The following is a 21273-nucleotide window of genomic DNA, read 5'->3' as shown; positions in this document are numbered from 1 at the left end:
AACCTCAGTCATGGGAGGGCCAGGGCTATGGCCAGCTAGCCGACTAGCCAGCCAGACAGCCAAGTTAGTTGGGCAGCTTAAATGGCCCATCCGAAAGTCGAAACCATTATAGGCCATTACAAAAAGGAGTTCGAACAAAGACGACGTCGACGTCGACGACGACGACGAAGAAATGTTAAAAGCAAGTCCAAACTAATTTCAAGCACCCTCAGGTGATGAAGACAATTAAATATTCGTGATTTAACGATCACTTTGCAATGCTCCAAACTGTCAGGCGGACCGCAGACGTCCCAAGCTCCTATTTCCAACTTCCAAGTCCCGAATCCCCGAATCCAAAAATCCCATTCCGCCAAATGTAAATGACTTCGAGACGAACGATGGGGCCCTAGCAAAAAAAACAAAATTTCTAGCGGCCAAGATAAAGATCACACAGTGGACGGACGGCTAACTTGGCCAAAAAGAACTAAAGCAGACTTGGATTTTTGTTTTTTTCTTCGTGCTCATCACGAATTTTCCACCAGTCGAAGAGGAACTGAATAGAGTACTGGAACAGGTTATGGCCAAGTTTTTGTTTTAGCGGGTTTTTGTTGTTGCCAATTTGCCTATCAACAAGCGATCGATTAAGTACGCCTACCAGAGACCCCAGCTTCCCCGGATTCGGGAAGCCTTACGTTTGCCAGCAATATTGGTCACAAAGTCAAAATGTTAATAAATGCAGTCTGGAGCTGGGGCTTGGACTGGGGCTGGGGCTGGGGCTGGGATTCGGGTAACTGTAAGGCGGATTTGGATTCTGATTCCGAGACGACCAAACCCACCCACCCACAAGCCTCCACCACCACCGAGCCTGGTCAAGTTCAAGCTGCTGCTGCTTCTAAGCTGCTGCGGCAGCAGATTCCAATCAGGTGTAATAATTCTTATTGGCAACGCTTCGTCTGGAAGACTTTCTTTTAATATGCCCCGACGACAGAAGACTTTAATGCCAGCTGGATGGCGATGGTCTCGTGAATAATGCTTAAATAAGCCTAAAATATATATTTTCTATTGCGATAATGAATAAAGAAATATGTCAAGTATCTTAATAGCTAAGAATTAATTTCCTAGCAATCCCTCTATAATTAATCCAAGAACTTTAAGCACGATATTCACGAGATCATCTCCCTTGATTCGAACCGTTTACTGTTAGACGCAGAAGAGTTCAAATTGAAGTTCTCTCTTCTTTTCACTGCGCACTTCACGATTTTTGATTGATCGTGCATACTAAACTATAAATCCATCGTGATACATTGGGGCGATCAGGCGAGCCAGTTGACTTTCGCATGGAGCTTTGTGGGGGAATCCGAGATGCCTAAGAGGCGGAGCAGGGAAGTCTGAGGGAAACTGGTGCAAGAAGAGCTAAATTTATGTATTAGCAGTGCACACAGATATTATTTGGAGGAGGGAGGCCCTGCTAATTTTTGGCATCAATCAGAGACGGCTAATGCAGGCAGTTAATCGTTTCTCACTCGACTGCACTTTGCCTAATTTTGGGAGCGTTTTTATCGCACACAGCTGCCTGCCCCGAAGACGAAGAGTTTTACGAGGCATAAATATCTCCGAGATACAACTAATTAGTGGGTGTTTGTCTCCGGCAAGGTGTCGCCCGCCACCATCTCGTCTCATCTCAACTCGATCCCTCAAGCAGATCGTGGAGGGTGGAACAATAATGTTAAATCAATTCCCCCAGGCTTTGTCGCACTTAGCTGGAGATTTCCCCTTTTTTTTCTTTAGATACTCGTATTCCTCTGGATACCTGATGGGTGGTATTTTTGGCGCTGCCACTGGAAAAATTATTGAAATTTTTATATCGTCAGTCGGCTTTGCGTCGTCTATTTCGATGTCTGGCCGGGCATTAAATGCGATTAAATTGATTTCCCAGCAAATGCCATCAAATCGCCGCGCGCTTGACTTTGATTTTATATCTTCGCTTGCCATCGTCGGGGGCTTTGTCACCTTTCCCCTCGAATCTTCCGCATTTCTCTCCAGATCTTCCCCATCTCCCTGCCCTTTGACGGATTGTTTCGTGCAACTTTTACTGCACTTTGAGTGTGAATCTGTGGCCGTCGTAAAAGTTGTTTTTATTCTTTTATTATCCCTGCACCGACTGCAAATGAGATCGACGGTGGGCGATCCCCTCCTTGCGAGCCCCACTAAGCCAATTTCGGCGATTATGGGCCATCATCGGTGTGTTTGCAGCTAACAAAACATAACACAGCCCCCAATACGGTGCGATAACACTTGGCCCGGCTAAGCCCCGATGAAAACATGACGTTTATGTTCTTTTTTCTTAGAGTTTGGAAAAGGCCCAGAAAGGCTGGAAATTATTTTGTAAATACGAGTGTTTCAGACTCCATTCTGTGTGAAATTTCATCTGTGATCTCTACTTTAAAAAAGGGATTTAAATTCTGCTACAAGAAAAGCCTTTGATTTTAAACTATAAAACATTTGAGAGTCGGTCTGATGTTCATGATGACTTAAATAGATTTAATTTGTTGAGGAGCAAGAGATGATTTTCTCACAAAATCAACTATATTTTTAGATTATGTTAAAAACGCACAGTCACAAAAAGGTTAAATGTTTTAAACCTTTTGGTATTTGGTATCTGGTAAGATGAAACGAGGGAGGCACCATGTGGCCCGCAATTAAGGCCATATCTTTGCCAATACTGATCCGATTCTTGAGCGGAATACCTTAATCGATTTGTACACCGATTCTCCATCATTCTGCATCAAAACCTGGAAACAAAATATTTTTTAGATTTTTTGTCAAAAATCCTGATGGGTCCCCTTGGAAATCCTGAAAATGCATGGGAGCCACTATGTGGCCCCCAGCGAAAGCCATATCTTTGCCAATACTGATCCGATTCTTGAGCGGAATACCTTAATCGATTTGTACATCGATTCTCCATCATTCTGCATCAAAATCTGGAAACAAAATATTTTTTAGATTTTTTGTCAAAAATCCTGATGGGTCCCCTTGGAAATCTTGAAAATGCATGGGAGGCACCATGTGACCCCCAACGAAGGCCATATCTTTGCCAATACTGATCCGATTCTTTAGCGGAATACCTTAATCGATTTGTAGATCGATTCTCCATCATTCTGCATCAAAACCTGGAAACAAAATATTTTTTAGATTTTTTTGTCAAAAATTCTGATGGGTCCCCTTGGAACTCTTGAAAATGCATGGGAGGCACCATGTGACCCCCAACGAAGGCCATATCTTTGCCAATACTGATCCGATTCTTGAGCGGAACATCTTAATCGATTTGTAGATCGATTCTCCATAATTCTGCATCAAAATCTGAAAAAAAAATTTTTTTTAGAATCCTGAAGATGCATTGGAGGCACTATACAAATCTAGACATCTTTACTTTACTACTAAAATTTTCCAACATTTTCCTCTTTCGTTTAAGCTCACGTTGCATCCCTTTTAATTTTCAGTTTCCGTTTTTTTTCCCTGATTTTCCATTCAAAAGTTCCATCTGCCGTGGCTGCTCTGACAGGCTCATTTGTTCCTGGTGAGCCTTGTCCCCCTAAATATTCCACGGTAGTACTCCGAAATCCGAAATCCGGCCCTCATTAGCCAACCCGGGCAGTGATAGCTGCCAACAAGTGTTGGCCCGGGCTCCCTTCTGCCCCCGATGACAATAGCTTTCAAATGTTTCTAATTAAAAAACCGAACGAGAGACACAATGCCAAGGTACAAGATCGCCTGCCTGGATTGCATTTGTCTCTAAAAATAGAGTCTATGTGGTATAGAGTATATAAAGTGTATCCAGCTGCTGGAGAAGTCGATGCTACGGGCGCTTAACTCGCCGTGAAGTGTAATGTGACCGATGCGGGAGGAGTTGCCTTTTCTTTCTCTAATCATAAGCATTTGGCGATGATTTAGTGCCGCCCAAACTGCGACACGTGTTCCCTTGGCGAGGGGTGTGGGGTAGGGGGCATGCAACGGTGTGCGGCATCCTTTCAAGCCGATTTTTCACACGCCGCCATCGCCCATTCCACGTGAGATATTTCGATATGAGGCGTTCAGAAGCCCACCCCAAAAAAAACTAAATAAACAACAAAAAAAGGAAGCATAATGCTTAGCCCCTAGGTAATTTTTTGGGGGTTTCCATAATTCAATAACTCACTTTGTGGCATTCGGGGGATACTCGTATATTTTCCATTGGGCGCCCCCAAGTCGACATTAATTGAGTTGCTCTAATACCAACCATACTCTGTTTATTTAGTACAGTGTGTTCTAGAAAAGGGATTCAATTCAATTTTATTAACTAGAGAGTTTTTTCTTAGTCTTCTGGTGATTGCAAAAAGAAGCTTCAGATTTAGTGCAAATATTACTTCCAGAAAAAAATTTACATAACAATTTATTAATATTAAAAAAAGTGAACATCCTGTCTAAATTTATTTTAAAATATTATGCCAGAAGCTTAGCTTTTATTTAAACATTATTTAACATTAAATGTTAAATTCCATCAGCTTTCTTAGGGACCTATTTTAAGAAGCCGAAGAAGCTTAAGTTGAATTACAATTTGCATAAAAATTACTCCAATAGTAATAAAATTATGAAATTGGTTCTGGTTGGTTTAATCCAGTGTTTTCCATTTACCAAACAACCACTGTATAGAGTTTTGTTAAGCCTTTTTTCTTCCAACCCCACTGCCAACGGGCTGACTAGTTAATTCTGTTTGTATTTTCCGGCGCCCTGTTAAGTAACCAACCGCCCATCACCCACCCCATGTCCCAGAGTCTGGTGGCACACTTTTGCCCTAAACGGCAACATAATTACCAAGGCACTTCACACAGTTAATTGGCAGACAGACCCGTCTAGGCGATATGTACCATATACACCCCCATGCACTTCCACATTGAGTGGGACTTTGAAGCAAAAAAAGGGTTCAGATCCCGCTTTATGGTTTCCATTTGGCTGCCAGCGGGCTGAATCGCCTCCATATGAACCGATGCTTCGTGTTTTTGTTGATTTTAGCAACTTTATTGACGTTTAACACATCCGAAACAAGAGGGGTTCATAAATGAGTTAACAACAGATGTTTACATCATTTGTAGTGCAGTGCAGTGTGTCCATAAATGTTGTTAAGCCATCCATAAGGACTATTTTCCTATGGGGCAATCCAAGATGATTTCTATTGACTTTTCAACTTCATTAACAATAAACGGGCAAGTTGTTTTCGTATTTAATTATCTCAATTTGATCGAAAAGAACCAGAATCGCTAGTTCTCACGTTGGCTCACGTTTTGTCCAAGGCAAAGCAATTAAAATAAACCAATAATCGATTGCATTTAGGAGACCTAGCCCAGCCAAAACGTGCATTTAATTGAGGCTGCTGTGGTAGCAGATTATATAAAATTATATTTTAAATCAAACAACGAATTGCAGAAACCAGCCGAAAAAAACTAGAAATAAAAACAGCCCGCCGCCGTCTAACAATTTAAGCCACCCACTCGAATCGAAGGACGTGGCAGTTGCAAATGCGGCGCCAGGGGCCAGATTATAACGATCTCTCAGTCCCAAGTTTTTAAATAAAAAAATAGACAACAACCAGAAAAGAGCCAAAAACTCAAGAAATCATACAACCAAACAATCAGACAGAAACAATGCCAGTTCGATCGAAAATTCGCGACAGTCGAAACATAACCCGAGGGCGACTCAGAGTTAAATGAAATTGAAATGGCTGCACAATTATATTTTTTGAAAACGTTTTTCTATTCGATTTTCTAGAATGCTTACAGCACATTCGCCAGCTGATTGTCAGATTGTACCGATAGGAAGTGCAATTTGACTGCAGTTCCTCGACCGAACTTCCTTAACCCAAAACTGCGGCAATATGATTTGTCGCCCATTGAGGGGATTATTATGATGCCGCTACGATGATGCAACAAAGCAGCTCCCAAAACAATGGCCACCGAGCACGTGCAGACCTTGCCATAATTTACAAATCTACTAATGCTGAAGTCCGCCAACGAGACAGGAAAATTTAAAGCCACTTCATCGAATATTAGATGCTCTATAAGTGGGGGACCAACTATAGATGGAACAATTGGCATTCTAATATCTATTCTGTATCATTTATATTTTTAAATGTAAATAATTTAAAACTTTCACTTCTACTTTAAAATCTCAAAAAAGTATGCAATAGTTTTGTTCAAAAATAATTGGTATAAAATACAAAGGAAGAGTAACAAACAAGACCTACAAAATGATCAGTTTTTGGTAAACTCGCGAACGCTTTTTCTATCTCTTAACTTGTTTGCAGCATCTCTTGCATTATTATTGAGCTTATTATTATTATTATTATTTTGATGGGGTCTCCTTTGCGCCTTTATATTGTCTTGTCTGAGCCAATGCTAGCCAACCAAAGTGGTCAAAAGCTTAGAGACCAATAAGTAAGACTTGCATTTGCATCTGCATGGCGGAATCGGCATCTGCTGGCCGAATCGCTGTGGGGTTGGGTGTCAAAGTTCAATCAAATGAATGGCACCCACAACGTTTAATGGCTTTGATGGTTTTATTAGTCGATTGCCGCCGACAGAACTGCAAACAACCAACATCACTGACTCATTAACCATTGTTGTGATGAAGTTGTTGGCTTTTCAGCCAGCTGCGATTTCCCCAACTGATTACTGAGATCTGCAGCTTTATTCTGATCTGCGGCTTTATTTTTATTACATTTACTGGGTATGCAATTTGCGGGCAGAAACAAAAAGTTCAAGGTTCCGAAATTAAAAAGTAGTCCAACGAGCCGATTGCATCGATCGATGAGATGGAACCCCAAGGTTAAGCCGAGTCCTGGGGCTATTATTTGCTATATTTTAGTGGGTGGAGTTCACTCGATCGAGTGCATCTGCAAGTATAGTGTTTGGATTCCAGTCCCCAAATGAGAGCGCAGAAAGACTGTATTCCCTGAAACGATTCCCAATCTATTTATAAATCCTTTTCAGCTGTGGTTTCTATTCTTTTTTCTAGTTCCTGTAAAACAACCCTTCCCAAATCCTTACTTCCGATATATTGTTTGGAGTGGCATCCACTTCCCCCTCCACCAGACAGGAACCGAAAACAGGTGTGAGTGAGGTGGCTCAAATCACAAACGCGTGTCCGACTTGTGCCTTTTCGTATTTGAATCGGTCGTTAGTAGGGGTCGTATATAGCTATACAGCTATATAGAAAAAAAATAAGAACACAAACCACTCGAGTGACACCTTTTCCATCGGGGCATCTGTACAATTACGAGACGGGGCCAAAGTATCAGATTTCGGGAGAAGGCGCACCAGCAGAAAAACAGAAAACTCCTTTCTTTTATGCGCCACTGACAAACGGCACATTGCACATGTCCATGTCCATGACCATGTCCGTGTCCATGTCCTGGATGGAACTTGCAAGATGAAAGCAAAAGGGTCGGGGGCTGCAGAGCTGCAATCACAATCACAATCAGTCACCCCCATCAGAAAGGCAGGCTGCGAAACAAAAGGCCTGCCTGCGTGCGGGCTAGAGATGGAAGCGTGATCCTAATTAGAAAGGATATTTTACAAGGATATTTAAATAGATTTATTTAAAGAAATAATTACACGTCTTTCCATAGCTTCTGGCCAGAGAAAATAGGAATATTTTTGATTTTAATGGGCCCCCAAAATGGTCATTCAAATAAATATAATTTCAAACTATATTATAGCTTATTTTATAAATCCTTGAGACTCTTGAGAATTTGGAAGCTATAAAATAACCTCACACACTCCACCCATTAAAGGATAATGCCGATATATCACAGGACCCTCGTGACACATGAAAGAAGAACCATCCCTAACAAAACCTACTCCTTGGAAGGTGCGGGTGTTTCGCCTTGGGTCCGGTATTGATTTCATGTTGACGCTGCAATATTTCTCTTAATGAAAACAAACAATGAGACACTGATGCTGATGGTGATGGTGATGGTGAGGCCACTGGCAGCTGGCTTGCCGGCAGGAGGTTGCTTCCTTGGCTGGCAGGCTTACAAAGTGCGTGTTATTAATATTATTGGCCCACAGGCGGCTGCTCCTGGCTAAATCGCTTGGCCAATGGGCCACACAGGGAGCTCTCTTCAGAAGGGGGGCAAGGCAGCCAGGCAGGCAAGCTCTTGGCCACTTGGCCACTTGGCGGTAAACTTGGCCCAGAGATGTGTGCTGCCAGATAATTGTGGCAAGGCAGGTCGTGCCAAATTCCACACGACGGAAGACAAGACCGGAGCTGAGAAGATGGAGATGGAGCTGAGGCCGGCCGGGGCCAATTTAAAACCAATTTAAAGTTTAATGAATTCATAAAGAAATCAGTGACTGCACTTTCAAAACATAATCTGCCGACATTCCGCCTTCTCCTCATGGCGTGCCAAATCTCATAATCAGTCAATAACTTTTGCCGCCTTCTCGCACGTGGCTGTTACTGCACTTTTAAAAATAATTTTTAATAAATTAATTAAAGAATAAAGGTAAACCCACTATAATCTTTTTAGTGAAAAGGTTTTAAGTTTCAATCTTTTATGCAAAGTTTAGTAGATCACTCCTAGTATTTAATATTTGAAGTCAAGAGTACATCTTAATTATAGAAAGCATCTAAAGAATTCCTTCAAAAATTTTTTTATCTAATTTTTTGAAAAGTGTGAGTCCTCCGGCACTGCCTCGAACTTGGATTTCCACTTGGCCGTATTTTATGGGCAATCGAAGTGAAATCAATGGCATTGCCTGCATGCCATTAACACGAAAGTCGCCTCGATTGCGAAATCGCTGGAGGCCATCGGAAGGCGAGCTGAGGAAAGCGGAGATGGGGTCTCTCCACAGAATCCCCAAAAGGCCACCGAGAGGGGAGAGAATGGAGTGCACACCAGACCCATACCCATAGCCATACCCAGACCCAGACCCAGCCCCAGTCTTTGATTCGTTAAACAAATTTTATTATTGAACAGATTTCCGAAGCATGACAGTTATTAATTGCAAATATCGCTTAATTCATCGCTTCAAAACGACAACACATCGCATAGTTCGGGCCAATCCTCCAAACAACCTGTAATCACGACACGATTCAGGCTGGGATCGCTGGAGGAGACGGCTCTCCGGCAAAGTTATGGCCAAGTTTTGTAGTGATGGTGGTGGCTTTTCGGCTCTGATTTCGCCAGGTGACTGGATATGGGATCGATCGAGGATGTGGATGTGACGGTGGCGTTGGCTGAGGTTGGAGCCTGGCCTGTAATTTACATGGTTGCATTCCATTGACACAGATCATCAGTTAATTTGTTTCTTTATAGCCCGTATGGCTAAAAGTGAATGCGAGTCGTTTGTTTTCGGCAGTGGGACACTTTTTATCCGACCCGATCGGATTGGCCAAGAAGTGAAGGTAAAAAGTTCACAGCGCCTGATTGAAAGATGGCAATGAGTTATGGCCTGTCCCACCGCCCTCTCAACCCAAAAACCAAAACCCAAAAATGAGAAAATCAAATTGCAAAACCCAAAGCCAAAAAACAAACTTTGGCAAAATCTAAAACAAACTGCAACCGCCTATTAATACTAATTGGACTGTCACAATCAATTTGGCAGCCTAAAAGCTAGCTTAGTTGCACATGAATCTTTCAGATACAGATACATATACACAGTATCTGTAATAGAGCTACAGCCACCCACTGCATGATCAAATCATTAGTGAAAGGTTTTAGGGCACTTGATCGATCGCCCAGCTCGTTAAGCTCCAATAAATGCACTTACCAATCGAAAACAAGTCAAATATTTTCACAACAAAACTGCAGACCCCGAAAACCGAAAGATTGATTGTGTTGACTGATGGTGTTTGTGGATCGTTCCTTGCAATTGTATCTCGCTTTTTTTTTGGCAACAGTGGCAACTGAACAAAAGCCAAAAACTGACTGCCAAATATCGTGATGGCCCCGTTTTATTGATGGATTAAGGGCGATTACGCGATCGTTGTCAGTGGCCAAGTAGTGGCCAAGTTGGAGGAGTAGACCAAAAGAAATATTGGCTGAAGGGCTCTGTTGTTTGCTGAAGACCATAAAACCTAGCCGAAGATGACGAGGATAGGACACTGGAGGGAAAAATGTTGTTGTGCAATCGATAATCATGATATCGACGGGGGAGGTGCACAATCGCCAGCCGAATTGAGCTGTCATGTCAGACGGCAGTTAATCAATGCGGCCCAGCGGAAAATACATAATCAAATTAACTGCCAGAAGAGAAGTTCGAGTCAGGACAATGTTTCCAATGTAGGCCACAATTGTTGTCTAGCAATCTATTGGCAAAAATAAGGGGTACATCAAGGGTATGATGAGCTTTCCACGGATATTTAAAAGAATCCTAAATAGTGATATGATAGTATATTCTTTCGTAATGTATAAGAAAGCATAATATTTAATATCCCTTATCTTAAATCATAAGAACCTTCTATTCGAGTTAAGATCTTTTACCAATTGACTCGTTTTAGCGCTCAGCTTGGGGCGGCAAGTGATTTGATTGCCCGGCCATTGCCCGGGGACGGGTTGCGGATCGGATTCGGGTTGGGATTCGGACTGGACCTCCGATTCGGTTAGGAACACCAGGTGGAAGGGGTGTTTTGGGGTCTCGGTTGACTCAGTTCAAACAAGTTGCTGGCGGGAGTTATGAAATAATGCATTATAATTTGCCAGTCAATTGGCTGGATGGATGGAGATGGAGATGCACCTTGTGGTATGGGCATGTTTGTTTCTCCGCCCCCTCATGCTTTTCCCCCGCCCCAAAATTGTGGGGCTCCCTCTTTGTTTTGCATAATTGTGGGAAACAACCAGCGGGTTTTGAGTTTTTTTATTGGCCATCAGAGCTGGACTTGCTAAGTAGGCTAAGGTTCGTTATGGCATGCCGGGCCCCTGAATCACCTTCCCGCCTCGTCCTCCTGCCTTCTGGTATTTGATAAATTGTGTGCCTGCTATCGAGGGCTATCGAAAAAGCGAAGTGCAGGCAGCATATCGACGGAGATATTGCCGGTGGAATCGCGCAGTGATTAATACAGAGTCCCGAGAACTGAGAAAGAGAAGAGCTCCAGGAAACCTGTTCCTTTGCACTTGGCGCCTGTTGCACAGCAAAGAAAATTTGTTCTTTAAAAGCTGTTATGATGATATATTATTTTGAATATTTTCTCCGTGTGGCAGACTTGTATTTCCTTTTATTTTTACTTCTCGGCACACACCCAGTTCTGTCGCCTGGATGCAAGATCCCATCCCCATACGATTCAATTCGATCCGGACCGGACCGATCCTCATTAGCCTTGCGCGCCTTGCTCTGTCGCTCGCTAATCAATTGTCGCCGTATTAAGGTCGCACTCCTTTGGGCTTTTTTTCCATGCTATCAGCGCTGCCAAGTCATTTGGCGCTTCATTTAAATCCAAAAACAAAAGTGCGAGGAGAATTGTAAGAGGAGTCATCTAAACCGACTAGACGACCTGCTCTTCTCCACGCTTTTCAAATAGTTTAAGTGTTATGCTGAAAACTCTTCGATTATCCTTTTAAGAAAAATAAAATAATAATTAATTTAAATATACTCTTAAGTAAACCTAACTAACCCAATACCCTACCCTACATCCTTGCAGATCCATTCGAGTGGAAATCAACTTGCATTTTTGGTTACCTTTTGCATGGCTTTTGCTAAATGTGACACTGAGGCTACTGTTCGTAATGGTGTTGGCATTAAAATGGATTACATACCGAAAGCGGCTGCCTGAACTGAACTAAACCAAAACTGAACTGCATCGAATCGAATCGAATCGAACCGCGTTGAGCAAAGCTGAGCTTTCGCCCAGGTATGTATGGCCCACTCCCCATTTGGCACCTGTGTTTTCGTTTCGTTTTGAGTCCGGACTTGGGAGTTGCAGTGGCAGTGGCAACTACCAAGTGGACTGTTTTGTGGACTGGTTTCAAACCGAGACTGCTGGCACATGGAAAAAAGGTGTTCCTTGATGGTGCGTCTCTGTCTGCGTCCGCGAGGCTTTAGTGCAAAGCGGCATTTATTCACGGCTTTTCGATTTCAATTACGATACAAATTGTCATTAATGTTGGAAAGTTGTTTTCGCAATCGCCGAGCGGAAGATAGTGCTTTGCCAGCTCGAAGATGAAGGAGACGATTGGGTGGGAGTGGGAGTGGGGGTGGGGGTGGTTAGCCATGATTTTGATGGAGTGGATCGACTTAGAATATATAGACTCTACTACTACTTTATCTATAAACTGAACCTGTGTCACATTTGATTGACTTTGAGGCAGTTTCAGTGTTCGGGTTCATAAAGCAAAGCTCATTCCTCCGACACTCGCCTCCCCTGATTGGCCATTAAAGAGTCATAAACCACAATTATAATTTCCATATCTGTTGCGCTTGTGCACCCAAAAACCACACCTCAGATTTACTTGACTTGCCACACGAAATATGTGTGTTTGTATGAGATGGCGAGTGTGTGTGCCAAGAATTCTTACTCATAAATAAAACATTTTTTAATTTCCCATAATTTTCGACCCGCAGCGCTCAACGCGAATTTCTCGTGCCCGGGGAGTGTGTGTCCATTCGAACAATATATAGAACGATCGATGATGAAACCCCAGATCCCCAGACTGAACCTCAGGTTTATTTTGAATTTGAAACCTTTTTAGCACTGAGAAAAAAAAGACTGAAGTTGTAAAAGAGACTTTGAGTTAAAACTAAGTCAAATAGAGAAGGGGTTTTAAGATTTTTGTCAAGGGTTACGAAGCCTTATATCATGTTCATGAGTCTTTCTTGAAATTATATTTTTTAATAATTTTTTTCTCTGTATAAGCCAAGCTCGACTAACCTGCGACAATGTCTTGAGGCCAACCCAAGTAACTTCCGCGACGAACGACAAACACGGGTCACCGTTATGCCTCAGTGCCATCTTCCACTCCCCTTGGCTCACTGACACCCCCTTCAATGCCCTCGTTCCGATCGGGACGATCCTCCCATATGCATAACACACTATATAATACACCTTGAGTCAACGAGTCGAACGGACAGCGCCTTAAAATTGTATTTGGATTTGGTGGCAGCGCTGTCAACGTTCCAGTATTGCGTACTTGTTAAAATATGTTTTCGATGATCGCACACGAATTAGCACTGAGAGAAAAAATGTACTGTTTTTTTAAGGGGCAAGAAGGGAGAGTTGAAACCCATACAAATCCTAAACCTATTAGCCCCCAAAACCCACTAAACCCAGATATTTTATTAGTTTTTGAAGTTTTAAATACCTATCCTCTTAAGCACTTTCTTCAAACAAAACTTTAAAGCTTTTAAATATTAAATATTATTAAAATTTCTTTCAGTTCCTGCACACATTTTTGTTTGTTTGTTGTTTATAGCTCTGTATGCTTTTTGTTCATTTCGAAAGCGTTGCCCAGAAGATGACAGCGGCGACTTGGAGGAGGACTTGGACTTGGATCGCCGTTCGGTGCGTTATTGAAGCGAAACAAGTGTTTAGTCACCCAAACAGAGAGTCGCAGGTAAATGGGTGCTCCTTCATCCACCAGCTCCCCCGTTGGGTGAACCTCATGCGTTACCCCTCATATCCCCTCAAGAAGCTCCTTCTTGAATTTGGAGCGCACCCCAAAGCTGTCATCCGGCGGCGTGGCATGCCTTATTTGGTTAGGCTTCATTGAAGGTGCACCTTTGTTACGCTCAATGAGCGATATGCTTGCCATCTCCCAAGAGCCCAAGTAGCACACCCTTCCTTACCCACCGCCCCACGATCTTAACTGAATCATCGGAATCGAAATAAGGTCTATATGTGTCGGCTTGTAGCATGTGCCTGCCTGGTCAGTGTCTTGCGACATGTTCGCTGATGTTTATTAGGGTTTTTTGAGAAGGTGAAGTAGAACTTGATTTCCGGGAATTAGGAACATAATTAATGTCTATGGAGTTTCCGGTCAGTCAATCAATTCGATCTGAACAAAAAAATATTTAAATTCTGGGATTGATTTAATTAATTTGGGAGAGAGGAACTCAAACCTATAGTTATATAGTATTCGGTAATAAAATATTTTAAGAAACCTGATACTAAAATTTTGATAGATAATTTTCTGTAATCAATGGTCTTATTTAATCCTTATATTATTTATTAAGCCCCCAAATAGATTCAACCAAGACATTATATTTATAAATTGCCATCAAAATGACATTAAAAAGATGTATTTATAAAACCCCTTGGCTTAACCGCCAAGATCAATGATTTGCGATCACCTCAAGATTTACGATCGCCCTCTCTAATTTATGTCACATTCTGAGGGCGAACCATTTCCAAAATTCTAAACCATAACCCTGGAGGTGCCCCCTCTTCAATATTTCAATCTTTCAATTGCAAAATGATCGGCAGCTGGCCACCCCGCTTCTGAATATATCTATCCGATCGATCTGGCTAAGCGCATCTACGCCATAAACCTTATGACATTTTTATGTTAATGCAACTTTGACTTGGGTTGCCTGTTGCCAGTTGCCGGTTGCCTCTTGCCTCTGACAGTCGGTTGCCAGTTGCCCCATTGCGTGGCGCCCGCCTTGTTTTTATTACCTTCTAAATGTTGCGTTAAGTCCGCCATTAAACGATCGACGCCTGTGCCGTATGTTTACAGATTTGTCGTCATAATTGCTTTTTAATGCCTTATCTATCGATCCGGACTCTAAGTCTGTCTGTCTGTCTGGCTCTCCCCCTCGGAATGTCTTGGTGGTTCTGGGGCCTGGCATCATCATTAGAAGAGCCATTTAATTGTTTCGAATGAATTGTTGTCGCAATCGAAGCTTTCGGACTACCTAAGGCTACCTTCTACAGCAGGGTTTCCTTATCAATCGATCGCCATTAATTTACGCATTTGATTAGAAGAGGTTTCGTTTTTTTTCAGTTCTTCTGGGTGTGTGGGAAATCATTTGTGACTCCGAGGGGGCCCTGAGATTTATCAGCGTGATGAGTAATGATCAAATGTGAAGATCACACAGCTGCCCTTTTATGCTAATTCCTCTTAGACTGCAGTCCATTTTGATTGCGAGTAGAATTTGTGGTAATGCCACACAACATCCACAACCGGGCGGTAAATCGGGCATGTTCCTAACATATCGTGACACCTCTTAACCCCAGACTTCCAGCCATCGCTACCATAAATCACCGAGTATAAAATTCAATCCGCTTAAATTGCTTAATTATTGACCGGGTCTTGGGCGTTAAATTTACCAACAAAAAAATCCGTCATTCCGGCTGTGGTAATTCACTCATATTAATTTCAATTACACACACCGCACAATGCAATTATGCGTCCTCCAGGGGGAGGAGCAGGCTGGGGTGGCTAGGGAAGGTGGTGCTGGAAAGTGGAGAACGGGAATCGGGGGACTGTCATGTAAACCGAAAATCTGGCAATTTATGTGATCAGCGACTGCGATTTCAATCAGCGAAAAAGCAAAAAGTCGCGCGCGCTCGCCGATATCCAGAGTGCAGAGTAAAAAAATACAAAATAAACCAAAAAATTACTCAACACCTTCTCAGAAAAATGCACTTAAAAAATATATAGATATATAAACTACGCCATATTTTTAAAAATTGTATAAATTATAATCTCTTACAACTTTTCTGGCTACATCCTGCTCATATAAACATTTAATATCACTCTTTAAAGTTTTTAAAAGCTAGATAGTCCTTAAAATCTCTTAAAGTACATAGTTTTGTATCTTAATATTTTTAGATTAAATAAAAATCATTCAGTGTATATTTGTGGTTAAAATATTTTTTGTGAGTGCAACCTGATCTAAACTGAAAAGAGCTGAGCCGGACGGATCTGTAGCTGCAGGGCAAGTTTCTGGTCGTCGTCTAAGCGCGTTTCAAATTTCTTGTCTTGCCACTCGGCAGCGCCAAATATACAAAACGACAAATAAATATCATACAGATATATATGTAGATAGAAAAAAATACAGACAACGGGAACGGCAAAAACTTTAATTAAAGAACACCATAAAAGTGTCGCCGGTGCGATCGTAATTATGAATTTAATCTCAATTAAAGCGTTTATCTTGATTTTGCATGTGGTGGCCCGGTGCAGTCCGGTTACCGGGTTTTGTGACTACGACTGGGTCTATGGGTCTTACATTTTCTGGGCAATTTGTTTGCCCAACGGTTGGCCAGTGAATTTATTTGCATTATCCTGCTGTTGGCCGATGTTGCACGTTCCTTTCGGTCGGCTGCCGCCTGCCACAAACCGGCGCCCGGCTTTTATTTGCTTGGACATGTGCAAACACCTTTGTTGCATTTAGCAGATAAACATTTTTCTATTTTCATATAATCGAGACTACGCAGTCAGTTATCAATTGGTTTTTATCTCAGCATTGCATGTGTTTTCTTTCAATATCCAAGCATTTCAATTTGTCGATTGGTTTGTTATTAAACAACAGATATCAATAGATCTTATTGAAGTTATATAAAACAATAGATGAGAAGAATCACCCAATCAAGTAGGCTTGGCTTTTATTTTTGAATACATTTTTTAAACCAAGAAGGCTTTGACTTTTTTCCTGTAAAATCCAACTTCGGCTACCCAGGAACATTATTCCACAAAATCAGTATTCAGCTCCCTTTCAAGTAATTAACAACTATTTTCCCTTTGGCATCTTTTATTTTTAATCCAAATTTATAGTTAAATTTTTAAAAACATTTTTATTTTTTCATGTACTAAAAAACAAAGGTAAGTAATGTTTTTGGTAAGTAACTTCTATTTTAATTTGTTTTATCTTGCTTCAGATGTGGAGCTGATATTGTAGGACGCAGGCCGAGCTTCTCCATGGCCAGAACACGCTACAGGGCTTTGGGCTTCTTTTGATTGGAAGATCTGCCTTATATTCTCAAACCGAGAAAAGGATACACAAGAAGGATCAGCTGCGAATCGGACCAGGCTTGAATCTTTGGCGTCGTCACCGGATGTAGCTGCAGCTCCAACCGATGAAGCTGCCAGGGAAATACCAGAGGAAACTGAAGGAAGCGAGATTTCTGCAACATTAAAGGATATGCTTGGCATCCGTCGGCTCTGCTTCTTTTGTCAGCAACAGCGTCATACTTTTAAGGAAGATGTGACCCGCCTTCGACCTCTAACTTGTGGTCGTAGTTTCCCCTATCGTATGCCTTTCCAATCGCATCGAGCCAGCGATATTGGCAGCTCTCCTGGTGCCGGCGTTGCAGTCGCTTGCCCTGTAGAGCAAGTGTCCTTTGAACGGCAATGGACGTCTTGACGGCGAAAAAATGCTCAATATCGAGCACTTGGTTATCGCCAAGATAGGCCCCACAGTCGAGCAGTAGCCCTAATCTGGATCGGGCACCTCTTGGCACACCTTGCAGAGCATCTATACATTAGTTTCCAGCAACCAAAAGGAAAATCTTCCCAGAATTTAATCCTGGTCCTTGCATTTGGGAACTAAAGGATTGACATTATTCGTTCGTCTATTTAATTTAAACATTTTGTACACTCTTGGGATAATTATTGTAGACTGATATTAAACATTTTTATTCTGAATTTGCATGTTTTTTTTTATGTGTTTTTTAGGATTAAATCCATAACAGCACTTAAACCACCAATTATTTTTTCATCTTTTTTAAAAAGAAGATCTGCCTTCAACAAACCTGGAATCATATAATTTGGCCAATTTTCGGCAGAAAAGATGGTCTTATTAACTAAGTATTCGCCCACAGGCAGTGGACATATGGGGTCGGGAAAATGTTTCACAAAGTCTTTGTAAAACCGCTTGACAAATAACTGAAAGAAATCGCAGCCATTCATATCCACTTTTAGGTTCGATTGAACCCAATCACCGTTTTTAAAAGCTTGGAGGCGTCCGTGGGCCATCAAGCTTTTGTCGATCACGGTCAATGTCTTTAAAGTTCCATTAAGAGATCTTTCTCTACCGACAATTTTCAGGTTGAATTCAATTAATGTTTCCTCGTCGCCTTTAATGGCTTCCCATTTTTCAAGTCGAATTTCGAATTTAGAGTTGCCGAAAACCTGAATATGTTTTTGTATTATAGGACCTATGATATATTTATGTAGTTTTATATTTACCAAGGAAATCGTCAACAGGATGAGAAGAAAGAAAACAGACATTTTTTATATTTAATAATTTCAATTTGCGGTCATCTATTTATACCAAATTTCCAGCATACCAAGGTTTTGCGTGATAAGTCGTAATTTATTTAAATCTTAAAATTAATCATTTAGATCAAAAAACAGGTAATACGAAATTATATCTATAATTGTCATGATATCTGTTCATCACGGAAGATTTTTATCTTTATCTGCAGAATGTAATACATATGACAACATAAAATATGGCCTTTCCTTTTATATAATTTGATTTTTAAGCCATAAACGCAATTAGTCTAAACTTGATTCATCTAATCTAATCGGGATAGGTACGGTTCAGACACTTCTTTTACAGCATCTGGTGGAAGAAATCCTGCTATCCAGGATTAATATTTATCCAGAATTCAAGAAATTTTTAATATTGTTTTGCACTTGAATGCATATTTCCAAAAATTTCCCTTGTTTCCTTGTTCCAAACCTCCTCCCTTATCAACTGCCTAAAGTTTTTAAATAGGGAGTTTTGTATTGAATAAAATTGTGGTTTATTGTAAAAAATATAAACATAACTAAAAATACAATTATTTATTATATTGACAGATTTTATTCAAATACAAAACATTGTCTGAACATTGTATATTGTTTAACTTGATTGAAAATTTTAAATATGCTTTTCGATTAAATTCAACACAAGAATAACACCACCAACCACTTTTCCATCTTTTTCAAAAATCATTTCAAACCTCGATAAACCTGTAAACAAATAATTAGGCCAATTTTCGGATGTTATGACTGTGTTATTAATAAAATATTCGCCCACAGGCAGTGGACATATGGGGTCGGGAAAATGTTTCACAAAGTCTTTGTAAAACCGCTTGATAAAGAACTGCAAGAAATCGCAGCCATTCATATCCACTTTTAGGTTCGATTGAACCCAATCACCGTTTTTAAAAGTATGGAGGCGTCCGTGGGCCATCAAGCTTTCGTCGAACACGGTCAATGTCTTAAAAGTTCCATTAACAGATCTTTCTCTACCGACAATATTCAAGCGGTATTCAATTAATGTTTCCTCATCGCCTTCAATGGCTTCCCATTTTTCAAGTCGAATTTCAAATTTAGAGCTGCAGAAAACCTGAATGTTTTTTTTTTTATTATAGGACTTATGATACATTTAGGTAGTTTTATATTTACCAAGGAAATCGTCAACAGGATGAGAAGAAAGAAAACAGACATTTTTTATATTCAGTAATTTCAATTGGCGGTCATCTATTTATACCTTATTTCCAGCATACCAAGGTTTCGCGTGATAAGTCTTAATTAATTTAATTCTTTAAATTAATCATTTATATTAAAAAACAAGTAATACGAAATTATATCTATAATTGTCATGATATCTGTTCACGGACGATTTTTATCTTTATCTACAGAATATAATACATATGACTACATAAAATATGGCCTTTCCTTTTATATAATTTGATTTTTAAGCCATAAACGCAATTAGTCTAAACTTGATTCATCTAATCTAATCGGGATAGGTACGGTTCAGACACTTCTTTTACAGCATCTGGTGGAAGAAATCCTGCTATCCAGGATTAATATTTATCCAGAATTCAAGAAATTTTTAATATTGTTTTGCACTTGAATGCATATTTCCAAAAATTTCCCTTGTTTCCTTGTTCCAAACCTCCTCCCTTATCAACTGCCTAAAGTTTTTAAATAGGGAGTTTTGTATTGAATAAAATTGTGGTTTATTGTAAAAAATATAAACATAACTGAAAATACAACTATTTATTATATTGATAGATTTTATTCAAATACAAAACATTGTCTGAACATTGAATATTGTTTAACTTGATTGAAAATTTTAAATATGCTTTTCGATTAAATTCATCACAAGAATAACACCACCAACCACTTTTCCATCTTTTTCAAAAATCATATCAAACCTCGACAAACCTGAAAACAAATAATTAGGCCAATTTTCGGATGTTATGATGGTGTTATTAATAAAATATTCGCCCACTGGCAGTGGACACATAGGGTCGGGAAAATAACGTTGGAGATTTTTTAATAACCTCAGAAATAACTGTAAAAATTCACAGCCTTTCATATCCAATTTTAGGTTCGATTGAACCCAATCGCCGTTTTTGAAAATATACTGTTGTCCACGGACTCTCACGCTTTCGTCAAATACGGCCACTGTTTTAAAAGTTCCGGCTAGAGATCTTTCTCTACCGACAATTTTCAGGTTGAATTCAAATAATGTTTCCTCGTCGCCTTTAATGCTTCCAATTTTTTCAAGTTGAACGTCGAATTTAGAATTGCCAAAAACCTAAAATTTATGTTAGTAATAGAAAGACTTACAGATATAGTTTCATATTTACCACGGAAACCAACCACAGGAATATTACCCATAAAATGGACATTTTTTATTTATAATAGAATATTTTCCATTTACAGTCATCTACTTATACCATATTTCCAACAAGATTTAGCATGACAAACTCTAATTAACTTAAAGTTTTTAGAACAATTATTTAGATTAAAAATCCTGTATCATTAAATTATATTCAACATTTTGATAATGTCTGTTCATCAAAGCAGATTTTGATCTACTAATACATAATGTGGAAAAACAATTTATAATTACTTTCTGCAATATGAATATGATATATCATATAATATATAATATATATTACTAAATAAAAAAGAAAAATATATAGAGTTACTTTCTCATGGCTACGAAGCAGTTCCGCTTTGGCATTTTGCATTTGAATTTGATTAGTTATATGCCAAGTTGTGCCAAGAATAAAATATTATCCCTGGCCAAAAGTTAACGGGCTTCAATTGGCTTTGACTTGGCCCGAGATCATTTATCAAAGAATGTCCCGACGCACATACTCCCACCCAGATAGAGCCGGAAGAGCCTGTGAGGAAAAAGACAACCAGTAGATCTCCCCAAACAAACGATTATTGGCTTGTAATTTCCGACTATTAGTAACATTTTGCGATGACAACGAGCGCGGCATGAGTGCCTCAGAGTCGTGGGCGTTAAACCAGTAGACGGATTTTATTGTCTAGATCCTTTTCTTGATTTTCACCCACTTGGCTTT

At 40.3% G+C, this 21273-nt stretch overlaps 2 long non-coding RNA genes across 2 annotated transcripts; one reads left to right on the top strand and one right to left on the bottom strand.

Moving 5' to 3' along the window:
* Positions 1 to 16532: 16532 nt before the first annotated feature.
* On the top strand, positions 16533 to 17596 carry LOC26513952. The gene is made up of 2 exons (XR_001408621.3): positions 16533 to 16774; positions 16831 to 17596. It is a non-coding gene; the product is annotated as an uncharacterized LOC26513952 (long non-coding RNA).
* On the bottom strand, positions 17506 to 18178 carry LOC26514719. The gene is made up of 2 exons (XR_004310110.1): positions 18140 to 18178; positions 17506 to 18082 (listed from the first exon to the last, which is right to left on the bottom strand). It is a non-coding gene; the product is annotated as an uncharacterized LOC26514719 (long non-coding RNA).
* Positions 18179 to 21273: the final 3095 nt, after the last annotated feature.

The sequence above is a fragment of the Drosophila ananassae genome, chromosome 3R, assembly GCF_017639315.1.
Source record: "Drosophila ananassae strain 14024-0371.13 chromosome 3R, ASM1763931v2, whole genome shotgun sequence".
Classification (NCBI taxonomy): domain Eukaryota; kingdom Metazoa; phylum Arthropoda; class Insecta; order Diptera; family Drosophilidae; genus Drosophila; species Drosophila ananassae.
This window is presented reverse-complemented; position numbering and strand designations above follow the sequence as displayed.